The following is a 27,970-nucleotide window of genomic DNA, read 5'->3' on the forward strand; positions in this document are numbered from 1 at the left end:
GTTACTGCAGCTGTACATAGTATTCAGAAGTTTAAGGTCTACAGAACTTAGAGGTTATTTCAGTGAGGATTGTGGGTTTTTCTCTCTTTAACAGAAGGAAGCAACAATTTTGTCCACATGTGTAGCTTAAATGTCTTCACAGGCTCCCATTCCCCCGATGGAGTTCAGAAGAGCGCCCCTCTGGCCTCTGTCTGGGCGGTGTGGCGCCATATTGTTATTTCCAAATACATAGACAAGCTCAGCGGACTGCACACTCCGATACAGAAGATCACGGCTATAACCTATCCTGTGCATTATAAGTGTCCTGCAGCGGGCCCCTATGGATGACGGCGGCCACAATATGGCATCCACCTTAGGACTTCATAGGGTGCGTGCGCTGGTGAATGAGATAAAAGCAGATCCAATAGTCATTCCATTCCAAAAACGAATAGAATTCCTGTCCGGTAGGAGCTTTCAGCACAACCTCTACTGTGCATTCTCGGATCAAATAAAGATTGGCTCTGCTTTTATCCTGTATGCCGGATGAGTCTTCCTTTTGGTTCTAGGGCCGGTCATGTATGAGACAAAGGCACCGCCATTATGTAGTCGCTGTCAGTGGCCTGACGCCCAGCGCCGTGCCCACGCAGTTAGGGTGTTGTTGGCGCAGACAGTGGGGCTATAACCGCGCATGCTCGCCCAGTAAGCTGAAGCACCGGTGGTAACTCTAGTCTACAAGCTGCAAACATCATGCTTTGGCCTATTAATTATCCAGTATTTTTGAAAGTAGTGAAAATATTAAACCTCTTAACGAGTAATTTTTGGCCTTAAAAGCCGATTCCCACTTTTCATATCTGACGGTGATCTGTATTAATAACTCTAGAACACTTTTACTTATCCAAGTCATGTTAGTGGTACATTTTGATCAATATGTTTGGGGTTTATTTGTGAAAGACGTAACGGTTGCCATAGTTCTGCTTTATGTTGACATCATCTCTTAGGCATCATTTCATATTATTAGGACATTAGAAGGCTGATAAGTATAACAGCAATTTACATGATATTCTCCAAAAGCATAAAAACAGGAAACAGAACATAATATATAGGACACATACCCACAGCTCAACAGGTTGACTCGGTAGAAAGGGGGTTGTGGTGGCCCGGAGCCGCACAATGAAAGGGTCATAGTGCGGCAATCAATGTATTAGGCTTTAGAAGATCATTTCAACATCAGTTGACAAGACAAGAGAATAATGATGTTTTCATGGAATACTCACTCGCGCAGATCGAATGTTTCGGTCAATCAGACCTTCTTCAGCTCTATGAAACTACAAAAATCTGGGCAATACAGTCACATATAGCAATCATCAAAAGATCCTCCTAGAACGATTGTAAGAAGAGGAATAATGAAAGACCGGTCCTATTTTGATAGGATACAGTCACATATCGTGTATATATACACCATATTTTCACACTATAAGACGCACAGGCCTATAAGGTGCACCTAGGTTTTAGAGGAGGACAATAAGAAAAAAAATATTTTTTATTAGACCTCAGGTCAGACCAGCAATCAGACCCCCAATTTTAATAAGACCCCAACAAGACCTCAGATCAGACCCCCAATAAAAGCCCCATGCCTCTAATCAGCCCCTTTGTCTCATAGCAGCCCCCATTGCCTCTCATTTTAACCCCAAGCGTTTCCCATTGCCTCATATAAGCCCCAGTAGCCCCCCATTGCCTCTCATGTTAGCCCTCATTGTCTCAGATTAGCCCCCAGCAGCCCCATATTGTCTGATTAGCCCCCAGCAGCCCCATATGGCCCCAGATCAACCCCCAGCATCATATATTGCCACCTGATCAGTCCCCAGCATCTCCATATTGCCTTATGTTTTATAAAATAAAAACACCTCTCCTGCTCCTGGACGCAGCCGCTCCTCACCTACATCACAATCCTCTTCATCCTGCTGTCGGCTGCGCTGTGAAGGCTGCGCACAGGGTGAGATCACAGAGCGCACTCACGCTAGGATATGAGTGAAGGACCTGCAAGCTTCAATTGGCCTATAAGGGTCACATGATAGTGCCATATTTGCATTTTTTGGGAATATCTCACCAACGGTATGTCCTAGAGAGCCAAGACCTTTACGAAAACCTTCCCAGACACCTGATGTACCCATGTGCCAGCTGTTTGGCTGTACATAAAGAAAAGACCTTCATTTTTACATATAATATATATATATATAAAAAACACAAATAGTGCAGCAGCACAGTCAGATGTAATGTACCAGGTGCAAAATCCCCACAGAGGTCGGCTCTTCCTCCACGAAATATATCAAACGAATGATGAGGCAGCACTTCCAGTATAAAGTGAACGACGTTTCTGCCTGCTCAATGAGGCCTTTCTCAAGCTTGAGAAAGGCCTCATTGAGCAGGCCGAAACGTTGCTTAAATAAAGTTTGGGGTCCTCACCCGTTCACTTTATACTGGAAGTGCTGCCTCATCATTCGTTTGAGATATATATATATATATATATACATACACACCTACACACACACACATACACAGTACAGACCAAAAGTTTGGACACACCTTCTCATTCAAAGAGCTTTCTTTATTTTCATGACTATGAAGGCATCAAAACTATGAATTAACACATGTGTAATTATATACATAACAAACAAGTGTGAAACAACTGAAAATATGTCATATTCTAGGTTCTTCAAAGTAGCCACCTTTTGCTTTGATTACTGCTTTGCACACTCTTGGCATTCTCTTGATGAGCTTCAAGAGGTAGTCCCCTGAAATGGTTTTCACTTCACAGGTGTGCCCTGTCAGGTTTAATAAGTGGGATTTCTTGCCTTATAAATGGGGTTGGGACCATCAGTTCCGTTGAGGAGAAGTCAGGTGGATACACAGCTGATAGTCCTACTGAATAGACTGTTAGAATTTGTATTATGGCAAGAAAAAAGCAGCTAAGTAAAGAAAAACGAGTGGCCATCATTACTTTAAGGAATGAAGGTCAGTCAGTCAGCCGAAAAATTGGGAAAACTTTGAAAGTAAGGGCTATTTGACCATGAAGGAGAGTGATGGGGTGCTGCACCAGATGACCTGGCCTCCACAGTCACCGGAACTGAACCCAATCGAGATGGTTTGGGGTGAGCTGGACCGCAGAGTGAAGGCAAAAGGGCCAACAAGTGCTAAGCATCTCTGGGAACTCCTTCAAGACTGTTGGAAGACCATTTCAGGGGACTACCTCTTGAAGCTCATCAAGAGAATGCCAAGAGTGTGCAAAGCAGTAATCAAAGCAAAAGGTGGCTACTTTGAAGAACCTAGAATATGACATATTTTCAGTTGTTTCACACTTGTTTGTTATGTATATAATTCCACATGTGTTAATTCATAGTTTTGATGCCTTCAGTGTGAATCTACAATTTTCATAGTCATGAAAATAAAGAAAACTCTTTGAATGAGAAGGTGTGTCCAAACTTTTGGTCTGTACTGTATTATATATATATATATATATATATATATATATATATATACACATACATACATACACACACCCTCATAAATCATATTTAAAAACTTCACCGCTCAAAATATTCAACACTTAGGCCAAGATTTCACAGAAACAAACTTCCTGTAATAGTGGATTCTTTCCCAGTGATTTAGGAGGAGAGACTGGAGTGATCTTGTTTGATCTTGGAACAATGTGACTGCTTTGATACAAACCATCATCGATCCCAGGAAAGACCTAGAATTCCCTATAGACATTCAAGTCGGTTTAAACATTTTCTTAATAATCTGTAAAATCTTTTACCCGAGTGATCAGTGGGGGTCTATGCGCCGTTTCCACAGCCAGGCGACTGGGCTTACAAAAACAGCCAAACGCGCCGAAGCTCCGCTGTTTCATTAGCTCCCGTTAGAGTGTATCTTCATTCTTCTCCTCCCGCTCCCTACAACTTAACATGGAGAAAACTGAATTCATTGTCTTTCCCCCATGTCACTCAGCCCCCCTACCTGACCTGTCCATTACAGTTACTAGCACCACGCTTTCTCCAGTCTCGCAGGTCCGCTACCTCGGGGTAACATTTGATTCTGCCCTGCCCTGCCCTTTAAGCCACATGTCCAAACCCTCACCTCCACCTGCTGCTTTCAACTTAAGAACATCTTTCGTATTTGCTCCTTCCTCATCCCAGAGTCAAATTCTAGTGCATGCCCTCATCATCTCCCGCCTGAACTACTGCAACAACATCCTCCTGTGTGGCCTCCCATTTAGCACCATCGCACCCCTCCAATCTATCCTCAACTCCACTGCCCGGTTAATCCACCTCTCCCCTCGTTTCTCCTCTGCCGATCCCTTCACTGGCTCCCCATTGCCCAGCGAATTCAGTTTAAAATACTAAAAAATACATATAAGGCCGTCCACAACCTGTCCCCTCCCTACATCTGCTTTCTCAATACATCCCCACACGTAATCTCCGATCCTCACAGGACCTCTCGACCTCCTCCTCAGCTCATCTCTCATCTATGCTCACGTGCCTCTCCCATACTCTGGAACTCGCTGCCCCAGTGCATCAGACTCTCCTCCAGCTTCCAAACCTTCAAAAGTAACCTGAAAACCCACCAGCAATGAGCATGCTGCCACCATACAGCCAGATGGTCAGCATTCACCCCCACCTACTGTGTTCTTCCCCCTTCCCTTGTAGATTGTAAGCTCTTGTGGGCAGTGTACCCTTTTGTACCAGTCTGTTAATAGTTTATTGTATTTTACATCATGTATTTGTAACCCCCTCTCGATGTACAGCGATGCACAATTTATGGCGCTTGTGGCTGGTAGATGTTTAGGAGATCCCCAAAACTAGAGGGACACTACCTTAAGTGAGGACCACCATATTCTCACACACCGACTAGCGGAGGAACATCTATCCCTCTGCAGCACTCTATCCCAACACCAGGGGTGACAGTCCATAGGCTATTAGCAAATTTGCTAGAGCCCCCTCTTTTTGGCTGCAGGGTCTTTTTACCCGCGGTCTCACATTTTGTATGTTCTTACTATGTGTACCACCTTCCCCTGAGGAGTTGACACGACAGAAACGTGCCACGTCGGGAGGTCTGAAGGGACGTGTATTTTCCTAGTGCTAGGACCTTTTCGGGGCGAGTGCTCTGTGTAGGTAAGCAGTATGGGAGCAGTCCCCTTCCCCTTATGTTGGTGGGATAGGGCACAGTTCGATCATTGCCGCCTCTGACACCACGCCATCACGGGACGACGTCCGGTACAGGCAATACCTTAGTCAAGCTGACCCTAGCCACCTAAGACTGCGTGCACCCACACAGGTGTAGCAGGTCAACTTACTTATTTTTTTCACTACCAGCATTGGGGTACCTTGCTTGGACCCCTCATTTGTATGTTTGTTATGTTGATGCATCCTTGTGGTGTATTTTTTATTGCACATCGTATTAAAAGTTATATATTAATGAGCATATTCCCCCCCCCCTCTTTCATGGTGGGCCCCTACTCGCATTGTATCTCGAAATATTAGTGAGGTAGACTCACCTGAGCCTCATTCACTACTCGCATCCATAAGAACCTGCGGTATAAAAATATCACATGACACCTCAGGTGAACAGCATAATTTTTTTTTTAATAAAAACGGTGTCAAAAAAGGCATTTTTTGTCAATTTACATCACAAAAAGTGCAATACCAAGCGATCAAAAAGTCATACACACCCTAAAATAGTACCAAACTGTTATCTCATACAGAAAAAAAATGAGCCCCTACATAATAAAGTCGCCCAAAAAAAAAAAAAAATTATGGCTTTCAGAATATGGAGACACTAAAAAAGTAGTCATATTTGGTATTGTCGCGTCCGTAACAACCTGCTCTATAAAAATACCTCATGATCTAACCTGTCAGATGAACATTGTAAATAAGAAAAAAATGAAACGGTGCTAAAACAGCTATTTTTTCTTACCTTGCCTCACAAAAAGTGTAATATAGAGCAACCAAAAATCTTATGTACCCTAAAATAGTACCAACAATACTGCCACCCTATCCCGTAGTTTCCAAAATGGGGTCATTTTTTGGGAGTTTCTACTCTAAGGGTGCATCAACTGTGACACGGCAGCTTAAAATTATCCCAGTGAAATCTGCCTTCTAAAAACCGTATGGCATTCCTTTCCTTCTGCACCCTGCCGTGTGCCCGTACAGCGGTTTACGACCACATATGGGGTGTTTCTGTAAACTACAGAATCAGGGCCATAAATATTGAGTTTTGTTTGGCTGTTAACCCTTGCTTTGTTACTGGAAAAAAATTATTATTATCCATATTCCTTTAATTCTTGTGGAGCACCAAAAGGGTTAACAAAGTTTGTAAAATCAGTTTTGAATACCTTGAGGGGTGTAGTTGTGTAGGTGTAGTAAAATGGGGTGGTTTCTATTATGTAAACCTCACAAAGTGACTTCAGACCTGAACTGGTCCTTAAAAAGGGGGTTTTGGAAATTTTCTGAAAAATTTCAAGATTTGCTTCTAAACTTATAAGAAACATAGAAACATAGAATCTAACGTCCCCAAAAAATAAAATGGCTGTCGCAAAATGATCCAAACATGTAGTAGACATATGGAAAATGTAAAGTAATAACTAGTTTTGGAGTTATTACTATCTATTATAAAAGTAGAGAAATTGAAATTTGGAAATTTTTCAAAATTTTTGGTAAATTTTGTATTTTTTTTTTATAAATAAAAAGGAAATATTTTTAAACTCATTTTTACCACTGTCATGAAGTACAATACGCGACGAGAAAACAATCTCAGAATGGCCTGGATAAGAAAAGCGTTATTAAGTTATTACCACATAAAGGGACACTGGTCAGATTTGCTAGAAATGGCTTGGGCAGAAAGGTGAAAAATGGCTTGGTCCTGAAAGGGTTAAAGGGACCGTCCAGATCTATTGATGACATATTCTCATATAGCCAAATAACGGAACAGCACCTCCAGATACAATCGCAGGTGCAAGCTACCATGCAACAATGTGGCAACCAAATAAAGTAGCAGCATACTGCTAAATGTGTGATCAGGGTCAAATACATGACGCCAATACTAACTATTAAGCAGTGAAGAAGATCTTAGCGCATATTATTGATCAAAAATAAGTCGGGCCCACCTACCAGATATCAAGGTAGCTTCTTATCAGATGGGACCTACACTAACACGGAGTGTCCAGCTCCATTGTAAGGCCTCCTGCACACAACAGGTTTTTTTGCGGTCCGCAAAACGGATTTCCGTTGTTCCGTGACCGTTTTTTCTTCCGTGGGTCTTCCTTGATTTTTGGAGGATCCACGGACATGGTGTCCGCCTGGCTCTGCAGAGCCAAACGGATCCGTCCTGACTTACAATGCAAGTCAATGGGGACGATCCGTTTGACGTTGACACAATATGGTGCAATTGCAAACGGATCCGTCCCCCATTGACTTTCAATGTAAAGTCAGGAGTCCCTTTTATACGATCGGATCGGAGTTTTCTCCAATCCAATGGTATATTTTAACTTGAAGCGTCCCCATCACCATGGGAACGCCTCTATGTTAGAATATACCATCGGATTTGAGTTAGATCGTGAAACTCAGATCCGACAGTATATTCTAACACAGAGGCGTTCCCATGGTGATGGGGACGATTCAGGTTAGAATATACTAAAAGAACTGTGTACATGACTGCCCCCTGCTGCCTGGCAGGTGCTGCCAGGCAGCAGGGGGCAGACCCCCCCTCCCTGTATTTAACTCATTGGTGGCCAGTGCGGCCACCCCCCCCCTCCCTTGTATTTAACACATTGATGGCCAGTGCGGTCGCCCCCCCTCCCTTGTATTTAACACATTGATGGCCAGTGCGGCCGCCCCCCCCCCCTAATTAAAATGACCGACCCCCCATCATTGGTGGCAGCGGAGAGTTCCGATCGGAGTCCCAGTTTAATCGCTGGGACTCCGATCGGTAACCATGGCAACCAGGACGCTACTGCAGTCCTGGCTGCCATGGTTACTTAGCAATTTTAGAAGCATTATACTTACCTGCGATGTCTGTGACCGGCCGGGCGCTCCTCCTACTGGTAAGTGAAAGGTCTGTGCTATAAGCAATGCGCCACACAGACCTTTCACTTACCAGTAGGAGGAGCGCCAGGCCGGTCACAGACATCGCAGGTAAGTATAATGCTTCTGAAATTGCTAAGTAACCATGGCAGCCAGGACTGCAGTAGCGTCTTGGCTGCCATGGTAACCGATCGGAGCCCCAGCAATTAAACTGGGACTCCGATCGGAACTCTCCGCTGCCATCAATGATGGGGGGTCGGTCATTTTAATTAGGAGGGGGGGGGGCGGCCGCACTGGCCACCAATGAGTTAAATACAGGGGGAGGGAGGGGGGGTCTGCCCCCTGCTGCCTGGCAGCACCTGCCAGGCAGCAGGGGGCAGTCATGTACACAGTTCTTTTAGTATATTCTAACTTGAAGGGTCACCATCACCATGGGAACGCCTCTGTGTTAGAATATACTGTCGGCGTGAAAACTCAGATCTAAAAAGCTTTTATGCAGACGGATCAGCGTATCCATCTGTGTGAAAGTAGCCTACGGACAAGGATGACGGACGCGGATGGCAATCTTGTGTGCATCCGTGTTTTTTCACAGACCCATTGACTTGAATGGGTCCGTGAAAAAAATAGGACAGGTCATATTTTTTGGACGGACAGGAAACACGGATCATGGATGCGGCTGCAAAACGGTGCATTTTACGATTTTTCCACGGACCCATTGAAAGTCAATGGGTCCGCGAAAAAAAAACGAAAAACGGAACAACGGCCGCCGATGCACACAACGGACGTTTGCATGAGGCCTTACTCTGATTAAAAGCACCCAGGGGTGGGGGATGGGCAGGGAGTGCTAAGTAGTGATAGCTGTTTTTTTTAAAGTGGTGGTGCCAAAGTTAATTTATATTTTTACTTTATATTTATTTTTAACTTTATTTTGGAGAAAGAGGGATGATTTTAATATTTTAAAAAGCCCTCCCAGGGGGATCTGATCCTGCGATCTTTAGATTGCTTCTCCTATAGACTGCTGTGAATTAGCATTTGCAGTCTAAGGGCTCGTGCACACAAGTGTGTCTGCCCCGGACCGCAAACATCCCATTGACTTGAATGGGTCTGCAATCTGCAAGGTACAGAGTGGTATGGAGCCAGGGCCGATCCTAGGGTCACAGGCGCCTGGGTGCAGAAATATTTCTGGCGCCCCCCACATGGGCGTGGTTATCTTACTAACTCCTCCCCTTTACAATGTTTCTATGGCAACAACTTCAGCCCCCAACTTCAGCCCCACCAATTTGCTTTGACAATAACTTAGTCAACGGCTTTGACAAGTCAAAATAAATGTTTTATTTATTGACAAATCTGTGTCAAGTGCATGTAAATCAAATAGTGCAAATAGTGTACTTGGACTATAAATATGAACTGAACAATATAACATTTTTGAACAGAAAATGAGGTAGCAGAAAATCTATAATAACAGATGCAAAATATGCAAGATAGATTGATTCTGTACTTTTTACATTTTCAATAAATACAATAACTAAAGTGCAAATAACAGATTCATGCATACAATCAAGTGCAAATATCAATTAAATAAAGTTAAATAAACTTAAAGTGGCCTGCTTCCCGGCCTCCTTCTTAGCAACCAGCTATATACAGTGTGTTTAAAGAGGAAAAAAAACACAAAATGCATAAAAACTGCATGCAAAAAGGAGGGTTTAAAAACACAAAAAGCACTGCAAAACATGCCTGAAAAACGCATCAAGGCAGCACAGCAGCCTAGATGTAAATCTAGTCTTAGAGTGCTCTGATTAACCCCAAATAAAGTTCAGCACTTCTAGTAGGTCTTTCCTAACATTTTCTTAGTCGCATCCTAGAACAAAATCCATGGTCCACAGAGAGCTTTCAAAGCATCAGAGGGATCTCATTGTTAGAAGGTATCAGTCAGGAGAAGGGGGACAAAAGAATTTCCAAGGCATTAGATCTACCATGGAACACAGTGAAGACCGTCATCATCAAGTGGAGAAAATATGTCACAACAGTGACATCACCAAGAACTGGACATCCCTCCAAAATTTATGAAAAGATGAGAAGAAACTGGTCAGGGAGGCGACCAAGAGGCCTACAGCAACATTAAAGGAGCTGCAGGAATATATGGCAAGTGCTGGCTGTAAGGTGGTACATGTGACAACAATCTCCAGTATTCTTCAAATGCCTGGGCTATGGGGTAGAGTGGCACGCCTTTTCTTAAGAAAAACATCCAAGCCCAACTAAATATTGAAAACACACATCTGCAGTCTCCCAAAAAATGTTGGTACATTATCTTCTAGTTGTGAGACACTAGGAAAGGATGCATGCAGTGTGTACACATTGATTATTTAATCAAACAAAACGAACTCTTCGAGCCTTGGCAACAGCAAAATTTCTAATCACATCATCTATATCCAAGTCTTCGCAGAAGGATTTTTCAATGGATATAATGGATAAGTTGGTAAGTCTTGCCTGGGACATCGTGGAACGGAGATAATTTTTTATCAGCTTTAGTTTGGAAAATGAACGTTCCCCAGCAGCTACACTTACAGGAAGTGTCATCAATATTCTCAGTGAAACAGAAAGGTTTGGGAATGTGTTGGTCAAGTTATTCTCCACTAGATACTGCAAGATGTTGGTGACTGTCATCTCCTGGGTTAGAAAAGGTCGAATGGTGTCCAGTTCATCACAAAGATCTATTCCATTAATGTCAGAGTGGGATAACTGGCTGTCAGTTAATTTGTTTTGCAGATCCATGGAACACTTCAATATATCCTTTTTGTCCATCCCAAGTTTTGGGATTTCATATAAAAATGCAAATGTGTCACAGTGGCTCTGAAGTAATGTGAATCTCTCATTTATGGACTGGATGGATGTGTCCAAAACGGCAAAGAAAACATTCACTTTAAAATATTGTGTAGGGTCTGCAAGAGACTCATCTTCATGTTCATAGTCAAAAATCTTCTTTTTCCGTCGAGGTCTAATTGTAAATGCATCAGGAAATTTTGCTTCACAATCAAGCTTTTCAGCTATTTCTTTGGCATCAGCTAGCGCATTCTCAAAGCCTTCATCAGACCTGTATTCCACCAAGTGCTTGATCAACTTCTCCAGTTCCTGTACACAGCCTGATAGGTTTGATGTTGTTTGCTGCATTATTTTGCTGATCACATTCACCTTTGATAATAATTCATACCAAATGACAATGGAACAGATGAATTTGAATGATTTTATTTTCGTTGCCAAGGATTGAGCTTGATGTTTAGTGTTAATGTCCCTGTTGTCATCATCTGAGATGTCATACAGTGCATCAAATACCTCAGGTAGGAAATATCGCAAGGGTTTAATTGCTGCAACTCTGCTTTCCCATCTGGTTTCGGAGAGTGGTTTTAAAGTTAGATTTGTAACGTGCTCCTTGAGTACTTGCCACCGTTGGGTGGATGAGGCAAAGAACACATAAAGTTCTTGAACGATGCCAAAGAAATCTATTGTCAGGAATGAAATCTTTGCAGCGTCATTCACCCCCAAGTTGAGAGTATGTGCACTGCATGGCACAAAAAAGGCTCTTGGATTGATATTGAGTATTCTTTGCTGCAAACCATTATGTTTTCCTTTCATGTTTGCGCCATTGTCATAGCCTTGGCCACGCATATTCTCAATTGCAATGTGATTGTTCTTTAGGTGGGCCAGTAAAAAGGATGTCAGTCCTTCAGATGTTGTATTGTTTACTGGACAAAAATCAAGGAAGTGTTCTCGAACTTCAATTTTTTTTGCACTTTGATCTAGAACAACAAATCGGACAACAATACTAATCTGCTCAGTGTGGCTCATATCAGGAGTACAATCCAGGATAATGGAGAAATATTTGGACTCATTTAGGCTTCGTATAATTTTTTCTCTTATTTTTGTGCCAACTATGGCAATTATCTCATTCTGAATCTTGTAACCGAGATAATGTGGCATTTGTGAATGCTGTGAAATGGAGCACTGAATTCTCTGAATATGTTCAGATATGATGGGATCAAATTTCCCTATCATTTCAACCAATTTCAGGAAGTTACCATTATTGTTTTGAAACAAACGGGCATCACAGCCACGAAGCGCCAGATTTTGTCCTGCTAAATATTGGATAATGTAGATTATTCGCTGTATGACAGAATACCAGCGTTTCTCTTCTTGTTTAATGATCTTTTGATTGATATGATCAATGGTTGTTCCCTTTTCCAGAGCTCTTGAAAGATCCATCCATTTCTTATAATTTGTGATATGGATTGTGGTTTTTTCATGTCGGCTTAAATGTCTTGTCAGATGCTGCCAATCATTAAAGCCTTGTTTTGAGGCCAAAGCCATATTGTCACTGTTGAATATCCGGCAAGCAAAACACTGGACCGAATTATTAGCTGTAGAATAGATCAACCAATTTCTTGGTATCTTCTCTCCATTATCCAGTACTCTTTGGTAGTAAGAGATAGAAAAGCTCCTGTTGGTATCATCTTTTGGAAAAGTAAAAGCCTTTTCTTGAACAGGACCAATTTTTATCAAAGTTATTCTGTGTTGGTCATCTATATTTTCAGGCCAGAAAGCAGGATCACTTGAGATTCCATGTGATGCTGTTGATGGCTCTTCAAGTTCCATTTCAGTTTCATCATCCATAAGTACAATAGACTCAGTGTCTGACTCAGAGGAAACATCAGATATATCTTCCTCTTCAATGTCAAAATGCATCTCTGCTGCTGAAACAATGTAACCTGAAGTTACATCTCCAGTTGTTATTGGCTCAGTACAACACTCGGGATCCACGGGTACCAGATCATCATCACATTCTGATTCTTCCAATTGTTTATTTTTTTTCTCCTTCTCCCCTATGTGAAATGTCTATGACACTGGACCTTAACTCTTTGCTTGATGTTGATGCATCAGTGCAAAGGGAATCTTGACCACTGCTTAATGAAGACTGTGGCTGTAAGAAGCTTGTAATAGAAGAAGTAATTTTTTTCAAAGCTTCTTCCTTTCTTTTTCGGCGTTGCTTGTATTGACATCCTGATAACTTTGTTTTTTTGCTAGACATCTAAGGGGAAAAGCAAATGTATACTACACTGATCAGCCACAACATTAAAACCACTGACAGGTGAAGTGAATAGCATTGATTATATTATTACAATGACACATGTCAAGGGGTGGGATATATTAGGCAACTACAATGGGGTCTAATGGATCCTGGAGGGGGGGCTCTCTAACAGAGGCCCTCTTTGTGACCTGAATTTTGATGGGCACAGTGGCTGCATTTTGACGGGCACAGTGGCTGCGTTTGGACGGGCACAGTGGCTGCGTTTGGACGGGCACAGTGGCTGCGTTTGGACGGGCACAGTGGCTGCGTTTGGACGGGCACAGTGGCTGCGTTTGGACGGGCACAGTGGCTGCGTTTGGACGGGCACAGTGGCTGCGTTTGGACGGGCACAGTGGCTGCGTTTGACGGGCACAGTGGCTGCGTTTGACGGGCACAGTGGCTGTGTTTTTATGGCCACAGTATGTGTTTTGATGGGCACAATAGCTGCATTTTGATGGGCACAGTAGCTGCATTTTGATGGGCACAGTGGCTGCATGTTGATTGGCACAGTGGCTGCATGTTGATGGGCACAGTGGCTGCAGTTTGATGGGCACAATGGTTGCATTTAATGGCACACAGTAACAGTATTACTTACACACAGGGTGCAGCCAGGGAAGCCAGCCAGGTCAGGTGCAGTCAGCACCCACTTCGCAAGGCACTGCAGCAGCCAGCAGGCAGATGATCAGATCGATGGCACGCCACTCAGTCTGTCTAGCCAGACCAGGCAGAAGGCATTCAAGGCACTGGTGGGCAGGCTCAATCAGCTCAGCTGAATCAGGCAGCAGCAGCTTTAAAATGCTCCGCTGTCCGCTCGCTCCAGTCCCTCCTCTGCCTCCTGGCCCTCCTAGCTACCACGCTGTCTGAAGATGGCAGAGGTGGGTGGAGCCGAGCGGAGCTATATGATCTCCAGCCGCAGAGGCGGCGCGCCGCGGGCTCTGACGTCACGTCGTCACTGACATCCTGCTCGGCTCGCAGATTCCTCGGCGAATCGGCGGCTCGGCTGCTCGGCTTAAAAAAAAAAAAAAAGTAAAAAAAAAAAAAGTCCCGGCGGCTCGCTCGGCGCCTTTCGGGTGACAGCGCTGGGGTGCGGGGCACCCACTGCACCCCGTGTAGGATCGGCCCTGTATGGAGCGGAGGCACGGATCAGAAGCCCACGGAAGCAGTACAAAGTGCTTCCAAAGGATTTCTTTGGTACCTGTGCATTGCGGGCCACTATATGTGGTGCAGCACACTTGGGGAAAGCCACCTCAGATGCTGTGGTTACAAAAGACCATGGCATCGGTCTGCGATCGGCATTATGGTCAATCACAGACATTAGCCCTGGGTCTCTTTAAAACAGCAGAACCTAAACAAACCTGTCTCAGAGAACTGCACTTTGCTGAAACCACCGCAGCTTTCTGGATTTCTCTGCGTAGTTATGTGACTGGAGGACTGATGAGAGGACACCGGAGGTGCTGTTGTCACTATGTCATCACACGTAGGCAGAGAGGTCATGTGACCGGCCGCTCCTCTGAAGATGCTTGCCCACACCGCCTCTCATCGATGGGAGCATGCTCTGCTGACTGCAGTAGACTAAGTATATATGCACAATATATCTCTCATGATACAAATACCTCTTGACTTTAGTTATTGTCTGGGGCACTTTATTGTGTTTTATACTTATGGTGGACAACCCCATTAACCTTTGATGTTTCAAACAGAACTGTTGATCTGAAAGGTGCCAAATCCACAACCATGAAAACCTCAAGACGCAAGAAACCCCATTTCACGTTGGTGTTGTCCTGCTGTGCAGATGGCACCAAACTGCCAACGTTGTTCATTTTTAAGGAAAAAAAACATGACAAAAGTGGTGGATCCCATGACCAGTTATTGGTATTGTCCTTGAGGGCGACTTCATGAGGGTGAGCTACACAGCCAAAACGCGTAGGTTACCCACTGTATCTGTTGCTGTTTGGATTGTTTTTCTTGAATAAAGTAAAGACTGCATTTATCTGGAAATCGGAGGCTGAAACATACAGTCAGGTCCATAAATATTGGGACATCAACACAATTCTAACATTTTTGGCTCTATACACCACCACAATGGATTTCATTCATGAGAAAGGATGAATGAAAGTATGGGTTGAAAAAGTGTGGTCTAGACATCTCCAGTGCCTGGTTTATCAGATTTGACTGAGGGTCACATGACCTGTGATGTCAGCTTCTCTCCCTGCTCTGATAAAGTTCGTTTACAAGCCTGTAACCGAGACGTCGCTGTGCTGGCCACGCCCCCCTTCACTGCCGGTATTCCGTTAAATTATGGTACCTGTAAAAATCTGGTACCCTCGTCACTTCCGCTATGTATCTCGTCACTTCTGCTATGTATCTCGTCACTTCTGCTATGACGTACCGCTTGAAAAGGAGGTGTGATCGTTGAAGTCGGCACCAGATTGGCTGAAAAGAAGGTGTGTTGGCGTCTGCGCACAGCCAACCTGGGTACTATAAAATCGACGGTACCCTCCCTTCGCACGCGTTCACAGGCGCTGAAAGTAAAATTACGGTACCCAAGTGGAGGGACGCACGCAGGGACTGTAATTTTACATTCAGCGCCTGTGAACGCGCAGAGGGAGGGACGAAACAACCAACCTGGGTACTGTAATTTTACTTTCAGCACCTGTGAACGCACGCGGAGGGAGGGTACTGTCGATTTATGGTACCCAGGTTGGCTTTGCGCAGACGCCAACACGCCTTCTTTTCAGCTAATCTGGTGCCGACTACAACGATCACACCTCCTTTTCAAGCGGTACATCATAGAGGAAGTGACGAGATACATAGCGGAAGTGACAAGGGTACCATATTTTAACAGGTACCATAATTTAACGGAACACCGGCTGTCTGCTCTCTCCTAGGATTCTTAACCCCTTCAGCTGCATACACTGGGTAGCTGCAGGCAGTGACAATTCTGGGCACAGGAGCTGACAGACTAGAGAGAGCATTGCACAAGAAGGTAGGGGGAAGATCCTGTGTGTATTAGCAGTGTCATTATACAGGTGGGACTTGTAGTTCTACACTTACAAGTTGCTGTTGATTCTCCCAGCACTCAGGGCAGCTCTTGTATCCACTCCCTTAGCAGTGTCATTATACAGCTGGGACTTCTAGTTCTACAGGGTGGGCCATTTATATGGATACACCTTAATAAAATGGGAATGGTTGGTGATATTATACTAATGTGCCACAAACAGGAAGTTATGTGAGGGGGGAAACTTTTCAAGATGGGTGGTGACCATAGCGGCCATTTTGAAGTCGGCCATTTTGAATCCAACTTTTGTTTTATTTAATAGGAAGAGGGTCATGTGACACAACAAACTTATTGGGAATTTCACAAGAAAAATAATGGTGTGCTTGGTTTTAACGTAACTTTATTCTTTCATGAGTTATTTACAAGTTTCTGACCACTTATAAAATGTGTTCAATGTGCTGCCCATTGTGTTGGATTGTCAATGCAACCCTCTTCTCCCACTCTTCACACACTGATAGCAACACCGCAGGAGAAATGCTAGCACAGGCTTCCAGTATCCGTAGTTTCAGGTGCTGCACATCTCGTATCTTCACAGCATAGACAATTGCCTTCAGATGACCCCAAAGATAAAAGTCTAAGGGGGTCAGATCGGGAGACCTTGGGGGCCATTCAACTGGCCCACGACGACCAATCCACTTTCCAGAAACTGTTCATCTAGGAATGCTCGGATCTGACACCCATAATGTGGTGGTGCACCATCTTGCTGGAAAAACTCAGGGAACGTGCCAGCTTCAGTGCATAAAGAGGGAAACACATCATCATGTAGCAATTTCGCATATCCAGTGACCCCCTTAGATTTTTATCTTTGGGGTCATCTGAAGGCAATTGTCTATGCTGTGAAGATACGAGATGTGCCGCACCTGAAACTACGGATACTGGAAGCCTGTGCTAGCATTTCTCCTGCGGTGTTGCTATCAGTGTGTGAAGAGTGGGAGAAGAGGGTTGCATTGACAATCCAACACAATGGGCACCACATTGAATACATTTTATAAGTGGTCAGAAACTTGTAAATAACTCATGAAAGAATAAAGTTACGTTAAAACCAAGCACACCATTGTTTTTCGTGTGAAATTCCCAATAAGTTTGATGTGTCACATGACCCTCTTCCTATTGAAAAAACAAAAGTTGGAATCAAAATGGCCGACTTCAAAATGGCTGCCATGGTCACCACCCATCTTGAAAAGTTTCCCCCCTCACATATACTAATGTGCCACAAACAGGAAGTTAATATCAGTAAAGGTTAAGTTAGATGCACAGGGAGGTTGATGCACCAAATAGGGTGCTCTCAGTTTTAGCAGCGTCACCCCGCTGCTAAAATGGGATAAATGTAGAAAAGAGATAACTGGGCACACCTAGGATATTGGTAATTGGTATTTATTAATAAGTTATGTAAGTTATTAAAAGTTTATTAAAGGTATTTGCGATAGTTTGGAATGTAAAATCACTATCACACTATTACGTAACATACAAAATATCAATTCTGCGTCCCAGTGGCCGGAGTGGAGCCGCAACAGTCACTGCCGGCAATTGAGCAGCCTCACTCCAATCCCTGCGCAAGCAGAACAAATATGAAACAATATGAAACAAATAGGCTACATACACCAAAATAACATTAAGTTGGCGGATTACTGTAACAATAACATATGGAGGTGATAAAAGTGATAAAATAAATCCAATATAAAAGGAATAATGTCCCGGTAACGTTATAAATAGAAATTCATTTCTCCTGAAGGTTTAGCAAAATGTCCAAATATGCCAAGGTACCCACAGGTGGTGTTGTGTAGTCTATTCACAATGGTGCAATAGTTTGGTTCATTCGATCATTAGGCCAGCGGCGTCCCGCTTATGGTCTAAAAATGATCCGACAATTGGACAAAAGTACATAGAGGAACAGTCTTACCGGTGGTGGAGGGTTCTCGCAATGAGGAGAAACCTCTGCCGTCTAACGAAACGTAATCCTGGTTTTTGTGCAGTCGGGTAGGGCTCGCGGTAGATGTTGTAAATCACCTGTACGCAGTCGAATCACTGCACGAGGTCCCGCTTGTTTGAGTCCTAATAGAATATCCCAACCTTTCAGGTGGATGTTTCAGATCGGCTGTGCGTGACGAGTCGGCTCAAGATTGTTCCTTTCTCCAGTCGATGCGGTGCACTCGCATATGCTTGAATTTGGGGGGTCAGACCAGACGCGTTTCGGGGTTAGAGTATCCCCTTCATCAGTGGCTATCCGACCTCCCCAAGAGACCATTCTTTTATACTCTGACAAAGAGCTTTACAAACCCCGGTTCAGAATTCAGTTCCGGAAGTCCTGAAAAAAACTTTATATCTCATCGGCGAATATTTTCCTTGTAAGTGTAACAATTCCGCTTTACTTATTCTGCTTATTAGGAAACCATTGTTATGTTTGCATCTCTGGCAAAGATATATTGATGACGTGTTTTTTATATGGCAATCGAGCCCAGAATCACTCAAACAGTTTTTAGACGACATTAACCGTAATGATTTTAACTTAAAATTTTCGGGATCCAACAGTAAAGAAACATTGGAATTTTTGGACTTGAAAATATACGTGGATGAGAATGTACTCAAAACATGCACTTTTATCAAGCCCTCAACGCGGAACAGTTATATTTTATTTAACAGTTGCCACCTACCAAGCTGGCTTATTAATATTCCGCAAGGCCAGTTCCAGCGTTTAAGGAGAAACTGTACAATGATAGATCAATTCGAAATAGAGGCCGAAAAAATGAAATCTGAATTTTTAAAAAAAGAATATCCAGAAGCCCTTTTAAATGTGGCATTAGATACAGTTACCAAAATGGATAGAGAGGAATTTTTTACTGAGAAAACTAATAATCACAAAGAAAAAATAGACAACCAAATTAAAATAATATTACCATATAGTAGTGAATACGGTAAGATAAAAAATATCATACATAAATATTGGGACATCATCAAAAAAGAAAAAACTATAGGCACATTAATTCCATTAAAACCCTTGATTGTTTTTACTAAAGCACCCACTTTGGGAAACAAGATAGCCCCTACAATTAAGGAGGATGATCAATCTAAAAATGTATCATCAATTCAAAAATGGATGGATCTTAAAGGCTTTTTTAGATGTGGCCAATGCGGCAATTGCAAACTAACATCATTCGCAAAACAAACAAAAGAAATAATCGCAACCACTAATGGACATAAACATATTATTAAAGAACTTTTAACGTGCAGTACAGAAAATGTTATCTATATGATAGAATGTCCCTGTAAACGCCAATACATAGGCAGAACCAAAAGAACTCTCAAGAAACGCCTTTCGGAACATATATCCAACATCAAAAAGGGCGTAGAAACTCACTCACTCTCTAAACATTTTAAAATTGCACACAACAGTGACCCATCTAAATTGAAATTTGCGGCCATAGATAGAGTACCAAAGAGCTGGAGAAAAGGGAACCATATCAGCAAAATGTCAAGACTGGAAACCCAGAGAATTTACGAAATGGAGACTATGATTCCCGATGGTCTTAATGCTGAATATGAAATATTCGGCTTTTTATAGATCTAGTTGGGGACCTATCTTTAAGGGTGAACTTTGCCGAGTAGCTTTATGCCCCGGCTGGTTCCCCCTTGACGATGGTTCCTCAACATGTGCACCTGACCGACTGTTCATGGCTTGTTTTGTTTATCTATAAAGTTTCCCATGTGGGGGTCAACCCTTGTGTAAACAGATAATCATTATTTTTATCGACTATTAATTTCTATTGACTTTTACTATTTTTTATTCTCCAATTTTAACATATATACATGTACACATTTTGAGATATGTATTCACATTAACACAACCTTTTGGATTTATATGGGACTTCTATTGAAAGGAAATAGATTTTTTATGGAAAGGGATTCTTTGTGGAAGATTCTTTATGGAAGGGAAGAAGGGAGGGAAAGAAGGAGAAGGGGAAAAAAAAAAGAAAAAAAAAAAAAAAGAAAAAATTTTTTTTATGAAGGATTTTTTATGGAGAGAGAGTTTTTTTTTTTTTTTTTTTTTTTTTATATAGAGAATTCTTGATAATTTTTTTATTAAATTATATTTTATTATATGTTTTAATATTCCCATAGAAACATCTTATGGGTATTAGTGTGTATACACATATACATATATTTTGGGCTGATAAAAGTCTCTATATCATGTTTAACATTATGAACAATATGCCCATGGGACTTATGGAATTTGTCCAATTTTTTTGGGCAAGAACACAACTAACCATAGAGATTTGATCCCTCATTGCAGAAAAAACCAATAACATACAAGACAAATTTTAAAAAAATTTAAAAAAATTAAAAAAATTAAAAACATTAAAAAATTAAAATTTTAACCAAAATTAAAAAAATTACTATATGAATGTACACCAATACCCATATTGATTTCCTCCCTCTAGGCATATGGATATCCGACTCTATAGAGGCATTAATATATGACCCTTTGGAGTTAGAATTTATATATTGTACTATAGCACCACGGTGCTTTTTTAATACTCATCTCCCTCATTTTATATAACAAAATACTTTTTATATGTCTCTACATTCCTGTTCTTATAGACACTCTCACAGATATTTTTTATATATAGTGGTGGAATGGTGAGATATTTGTCGAAAAATCTTCTGAAATCTTCTACATATATGTTGTATATCACATATATATATATTTATAAACGTACCATTTTTTATTGTATCATCTGGACGGCGGTATGTGATAGCAAAGACGCTAGTGAACCGCAGCTTTGCCATCTAGTTGTTTTTTATTGCAACAAATGATGCAGTATATAAGTGATTACTACTGTATAAACGTGCAAACATAACAATGGTTTCCTAATAAGCAGAATAAGTAAAGCGGAATCGTTACACTTACAAGGAAAATATTCGCCGATGAGATATAAAGTTTTTTTCAGGACTTCCGGAACTGAATTCTGAACCGGGGTTTGTAAAGCTCTTTGTCAGAGTATAAAAGAATGGTCTCTTGGGGAGGTCGGATAGCCACTGATGAAGGGGATACTCTAACCCCGAAACGCGTCTGGTCTGACCCCCCAAATTCAAGCATATGCGAGTGCACCGCATCGACTGGAGAAAGGAACAATCTTGAGCCGACTCGTCACGCACAGCCGATCTGAAACATCCACCTGAAAGGTTGGGATATTCTATTAGGACTCAAACCAGCGGGACCTCGTGCAGTGATTCGACTGCGTACAGGTGATTTATAACATCTACCGCGAGCCCTACCCGACTGCACAAAAACCAGGATTACGTTTCGTTAGACGGCAGAGGTTTCTCCTCATTGCGAGAACCCTCCACCACCGGTAAGACTGTTCCTCTATGTACTTTTGTCCAATTGTCGGATCATTTTTAGACCATAAGCGGGACGCCGCTGGCCTAATGATCGAATGAACCCAACTATTGCACCATTGTGAATAGACTACACAACACCACCTGTGGGTACCTTGGCATATTTGGACATTTTGCTAAACCTTCAGGAGAAATGAATTTCTATTTATAACGTTACCGGGACATTATTCCTTTTATATTGGATTTATTTTATCACTTTTATCACCTCCATATGTTATTGTTACAGTAATCCGCCAACTTAATGTTATTTTGGTGTATGTAGCCTATTTGTTTCATATTGTTTCGTATTTGTTCTGCTTGCGCAGGGATTGGAGTGAGGCTGCTCAATTGCCGGCAGTGACTGTTGCGGCTCCACTCCGGCCACTGGGACGCAGAATTGATATTTTGTATGTTACGTAATAGTGTGATAGTGATTTTACATTCCAAACTATCGCAAATACCTTTAATAAACTTTTAATAACTTACACAACTTATTAATAAATACCAATTACCAATATCCTAGGTGTGCCCAGTTATCTCTTTTCTACAGGAAGTTAATATCACCAACCATTCCCATTTTATTAAAGGTGTATCCATATAAATGGCCCACCCTGTATATTGCTGCCCATCAGATTTTCAGTGCTATATATTTTTTTTTTCATAACTCAGGCAACCCCTTTAATAGACCACAAACTCTGACATAGTAACATAGTTTATAAGGCTCAAAAAAGCCCTCTGTCCATCCAGTTCGGCCTGTTATCCTGCAAGTTGATCCAGAGGAAGGCAAAAAACCCTGTAAAGTAGAAGCCAATTTTCCTCACTTTAGTGGAAAAAAAATTCCTTCCCGACGCCAATCAGGCATCAGAATAACTCCCTGGATCAACGACCCCTCTCTAGTAGCTATAGCCTGTAATATTATTACACTCCAGAAATACATCCAGGCCCCTCCTGAATTCCTTTATTGTACTCACCATCACCACCTCCTCAGGCAGAGAGCTCCATAGTCTCACTGCTCTTACCGTAAAGAGTCCATAGTCTCACTGCTCTTACAGTAAAGAGTCCATAGTCTCACTGCTCTTACAGTATAGAGTCCATAGTCTCACTGCTCTTACAGTAAAGAGTCCATAGTCTCACTGCTCTTACAGTAAAGAGTCCATAGTCTCACTGCTCTTACAGTAAAGAGTCCATAGTCTCACTGCTCTTACAGTAAAGAGTCCATAGTCTCACTGCTCTTACAGTAAAGAGTCCATAGTCTCACTGCTCTTACCGTAAAGAATCCTCTTCTATGTTTGTGTACAAACCTTTTTTCCTCCAGACGCAGAGGATGTCCCCTCGTCACAGTCACAGTCCTGGGGATAAATAGATGATGGGAGAGATCTCTGTACTGACCCCTGATATATTTATACATAGTAATTAGATCTCCCCTCAGTCGTCTTTTTTCTAAAGTGAAAAACCCTAATTTTAATAATCTTTCAGGGAACTGTAGTTGCCCCATTCCAGTTATTACTTTAGTTGCCCTCCTCTGGACCCTCTCCAGCTCTGCTATGTCTGCCTTGTTCACTGGAGCCCAGAACTGTACACAGTACTCCATGTGTGGTCTGACTAATGATTTGTAAAGTGGTAGGACTATGTTCTTATCACGGGCATCTATGCCCCTTCTGATGCAACCCATTATCTTGTTGGCCTTGGCAGCAGCTGCCTGACACTGGTTTCTACAGCTTAGTTTGCTGTTTATTAAAATTCCTAGGTCCTTTTCCATGTCAGTGTTACCGAGTGTTTTACCATTTAGTATGTACGGATGACTTGCATTATTCCTTACTTTTTAGCACTTTTAACTCCCTTCTCCGCCCCCCAGCGCCCCCACCCTCTCCTCTCAGCTGAGGACTTTGCCAAATATTTCAAACAAAAGATAGTCAACATCAGAGAAAGCTTCAGTAAACAGTCCCCACAGACCCTCTACACAACTGCTCGGTCCTCTTCTCCCAAAACCCGCTTCTCTACCATTACAGAAGGAAAACTCTCCACTCTACTCTCCAGATCACATCTCACCACCTGTGCACTTGACCCAATCCCATCCCACCTCATCCCTAACCTCACCACAGTGTTTATCCCAGCCCTAACTAATCTCTTCAACCTATCACTAACCTCTGGTGTCTTCCCCTCTGCTTTTAAACATGCTACTATTACACCCATCCTCAAAAAGCCTTTACTTGACCCATCTTCTTTGTCCAGTTATCGCCCCATATCACTTCTTCTGTATGCCTCAAAGCTACTTGAGCAACATGTCCATTCTGAACTGTCCTCTCACCTCTCCTCCTGCTCCTTCTTTGACCGCCTACAATCTGGCTTCCGACCCCACCACTCGACTGAGACTGCCCTCACCAATGACCTACTGACAGCCAAAACCAAGAAACAATACTCTGTCCTCCTTCTCCTTGACCTGTCCTCTGCCTTCGACACTGTTGACCACTCCCTTCTGTTGCAAACTCTCATCTCTTGGCATCACTGACCTTGCCCTCTCCTGGATCACATCATACCTCACAGACCGGACATTTAGCGTCTCCCAATCCTGCAACCTCGTCTCATTACCTCTCTGTTGGTGTCCCGCAAGGCTCTGTCCTAGGACCCCTGCTCTTCTCTATCTACACTTTCGGCCTGGGACAGCTCATAGAGTCCCATGGCTTTCAGTATCACTCCTACGCTGACGACACATAAATCTACCTCTGTGGTCCAGACAACACCACCTTACGATCAAGAATCCCACAATGTCTATCTTCTATATCATCCTTCTTCGCCTTTCGCTTCTAAAACTTAACATGGATAAAACAGGATTCATCATCTTTCCCCCATCTTGCTCAACACCCCCCCCCCCCCCCAACAGACCTATCTATCACGATCAATGGCTGCACACTCTCCCCGGTCAACCAAGTCCGCTGCCTTGGAGTGACCTTGGATTCTGCCCTCTCCTTCAGACAGCACATCCAAGCCCTTTCCACCACCTGCCACTCAAAAAAAATTCCCGCATCCGTGCTTTCCTTAACTTTGAATCTGCGAAAATGCTTGTACATGCCCTCATCATCTCCCACCTAGACTACTGCAACATTCTCCTCTGTGGCTTTCCATCTAGCACTCTCGCACCCCTCCAATCTATCCTCAACTCTGCTGCCCGACTAATCCACCTCTCACCCTGTTACTCCTCTGCCTCTCCCCTCTGCCAATCCCTTCACTGGCTCCCCATTGCCCAGCGAATTCACTTCAAAGTACTAACAAATACATACAAGGCCGTCCATAACCTGTACCCTCCCTACATCTCTGAGCTACTTTCCCAATACATCCCCACATGCACTCTCCGATCCTCACAAGACCTCCTTCTCTCCTCTCCTCTTATCACCTCTTCCCACAATCGCCTCCAAGATTTCTCCCGTGCATCCCCCATACTCTGGAACTCGCTACCACAACATATCAGACTCTCACCTACAGTGGAATCCTTCAAAAGAAACCTGAAAACCCAGCTCTTCAGACAAGCCTACAACCCGTGACCCTGCTGTCTCTATACCGCCATGACCAACTTCACCTGCACCTACTGGGTCCTTCTCCCATACCATGTAGATTGTAAGCCCTCACGGGCAGGGCCCTCTATCCTCCTGTACCAGTTTGTAACTCGTCTTGTTTATGATTAGTGCAATTGTCTGTATTATGTATGTGCACCGCTTATCATATGTACAGCGCTATGGAATGAATGGCGCTTTAATAATAATAATAATAATAATTCCTTCCCATGTGCATAACCTTACAATTGTCAGTGCTAAACTAGGGTTGGCCGATATCAAAAATATTCAGACAATAACGATATTAAGAAATTTATCGCGATAACGATATATATCGCGATAAAAACCAGTTTAAAAGAAAAAAAACACAAGGAGACGTTATACTGTATGGGGGCCACAAGGAGACGTTATACGGTATGGGGGCCACAAGGAGACATTATACTGTATGGGAGCAGCCACAAGGAGACGTTATACTGTATGGGGGCGGCCACAAGGAGACATTATACTGTATGGGGGGCAGCCACAAGGAGACGTTACACTGTATGGGGGGCCACAAGGAGACGTTATACTGTATGGGGGCAGCCACAAGGAGACGTTATACTGTATGGGGGCAGCCACAAGGAGACGTTATACTGTATGGGGGCAGCCACAAGGAGACGTTATACTGTATGGGGGCAGCCACAAGGAGACGTTATACTGTATGGGGGCAGCCACAAGGAGACGTTATACTGTATGGGGGCAGCCACAAGGAGACATTATACTGTATGGGGGCAGCCACAAGGAAACGTTATACTGTATGGGGGCAGCCACAAGGAGCCGTTATACTGTATGGGGGCAGCCACAAGGAGACGTTATACTGTATGGGGGCAGCCACAAGGAGACGTTATACTGTATGGGGGCAGCCACAAGGAGCCATTATACTGTATGGGGGCAGCCACAAGGAGCCGTTATACTGTATGGGGGCAGCCACAAGGAGACATTATACTGTATGGGGGCAGCCACAAGGAGACATTATACTGTATGGGGGGCAGCCACAAGGAGCCGTTATACTGTATGGGGGCAGCCACAAGGAGACGTTATACTGTATGGGGGCAGCCACAAGGAGACGTTATACTGTATGGGGGCAGCCACAAGGAGACGTTATACTGTATGGGGGCAGCCACAAGGAGACGTTATACTGTATGGGGGCAGCCACAAGGAGACGTTATACTGTATGGGGGGGCCACAAGGAGCCGTTATACTGTATGGGGGGGCCACAAGGAGAGGTTATACTGTATGGGGGCAGCCACAAGGAGACGTTATACTGTATGGGGGCAGCCACAAGGAGACGTTATACTGTATGGGGGCAGCCACAAGGAGACGTTATACTGTATGGGGGCAGCCACAAGGAGACGTTATACTGTATGGGGGCAGCCACAAGGAGACGTTATACTGTATGGGGCTTATACTGGTGGGACTCATGACCTGTATATTCCCCTTGGGTCTAGTAAACCCCATCTATGTGCACTGTATTCAGGGGTGGCCGGGTGCTGTACACTGTATATGGGGAGGGGTCGGGCGTTCATGTGTATATGGGAGGCAGTAAATGGTAAAGTGGTATATTTTTGTTTTGGGTGCCATTTCTCAACGCTAGAGCTGGCACTGCCATATGCAGGGACTGCTGCAAAAACTTATGAGCCTGCCAATAGATGGTAAGAGAGGAGATGTTTATTCATTACCCTAGTCCACATGTGTTTCCCCCCCGCTGTGGACAATGGTACAGGCCTGGCTCACAGCTGGCCTGTGGGGATGCCATTGTCCTTTCTCCTCTCTCATTGGCTGCTAAAGTTTGGGCCTTCAGGGTGGCCGTAGCGTGGCCTATGAGGGCTAGTTCTCGGGTCGGTGGGTGGAGTCCAGGTAAAGTAGGAAGGAGGAGGGGGCGGTTGCAGTGAGAACTGGCAGGCAATGTGCACAGGCGGCCGGACGCAGATGTTTTAGAAGCGGTCAGTGCAAGTGCGATCGCTCCTATGACGTCACTAATATACCGCAGTAATTAAGAAACGGCTGCCATTTCTTAATACCGCGGTATATCGTCCAACCCTATGCTAAACCTCATCTGCCACTTCTATGTCCAATCTATCCATCTGTAGTAGTACATCTATATAATTACTTTACACTGTTTATTATTGTCAGCAAAAATGTATATTTTATTCAGCAACCCCTCCACAAGGTCATTAAAGGGTTATTCCAATCTTGGACATTGGGGGCATATCGGCAGGATATGCCCTCAATGTCTGATAGGTATATGTCCCCACTCTGGGACCTGTATCTGTGCTTAGAACGGAGCCCGCAAAAAGTGCCAAAGGACGCAACGCAGCAGAACGCCAAAAAATAGGCCCCTGTGGTATCCCACTAGTGACGGTGACCCTTCCAAAACGGACCCCTGTGGTACCTCAATAGTGACCCCTCTAATACTGAGCCGTGTGGTACCGCACTGGTGACCTAATTTGAGCATGTACTATTAATACCCACCATCTGTTTCCAATCACTGAGCCAGTTACTTACCCACATACAGACGTTTTCTCCCAGTCCGAGCATTCTCATTTTATATACTAACCTTTTATGCGGTACAGTGTCAAATGCTTTTGTGAAGTCCAGATATACGACATCCATTGATTCGCCCCGGTCCAGTCTAGAACTTACCTTCTCATAGAAACTGATTATATTAGTTTGAAAAGACTGATCCCACATAAACCTGTGCTGTTCATCGAGATATTCCAGGATAGCATCTCTTAGAAAACCTTCCATTTACCCGCAACGGATATTATCAGCCTGT

The 27,970-nt window shown here is 43.4% G+C and overlaps 1 protein-coding gene and 1 long non-coding RNA gene across 2 annotated transcripts in view; both read left to right on the top strand.

The window, feature by feature from the left end:
* LOC120996580 (zinc finger protein interacting with ribonucleoprotein K-like) overlaps positions 1 to 27,970 on the top strand; it is a 655,167-nt gene that overhangs the window by 507,696 nt on the left and 119,501 nt on the right. The window lies entirely within an intron of this gene.
* Positions 8,885 to 26,706, top strand: LOC120996599. Its single transcript, XR_005777810.1, has 3 exons — positions 8,885 to 8,895; positions 18,205 to 18,208; positions 26,579 to 26,706. It is a non-coding gene; the product is annotated as an uncharacterized LOC120996599 (long non-coding RNA).

The sequence above is a fragment of the Bufo bufo genome, chromosome 3 (assembly GCF_905171765.1).
Source record: "Bufo bufo chromosome 3, aBufBuf1.1, whole genome shotgun sequence".
Lineage (NCBI taxonomy): Eukaryota > Metazoa > Chordata > Amphibia > Anura > Bufonidae > Bufo > Bufo bufo.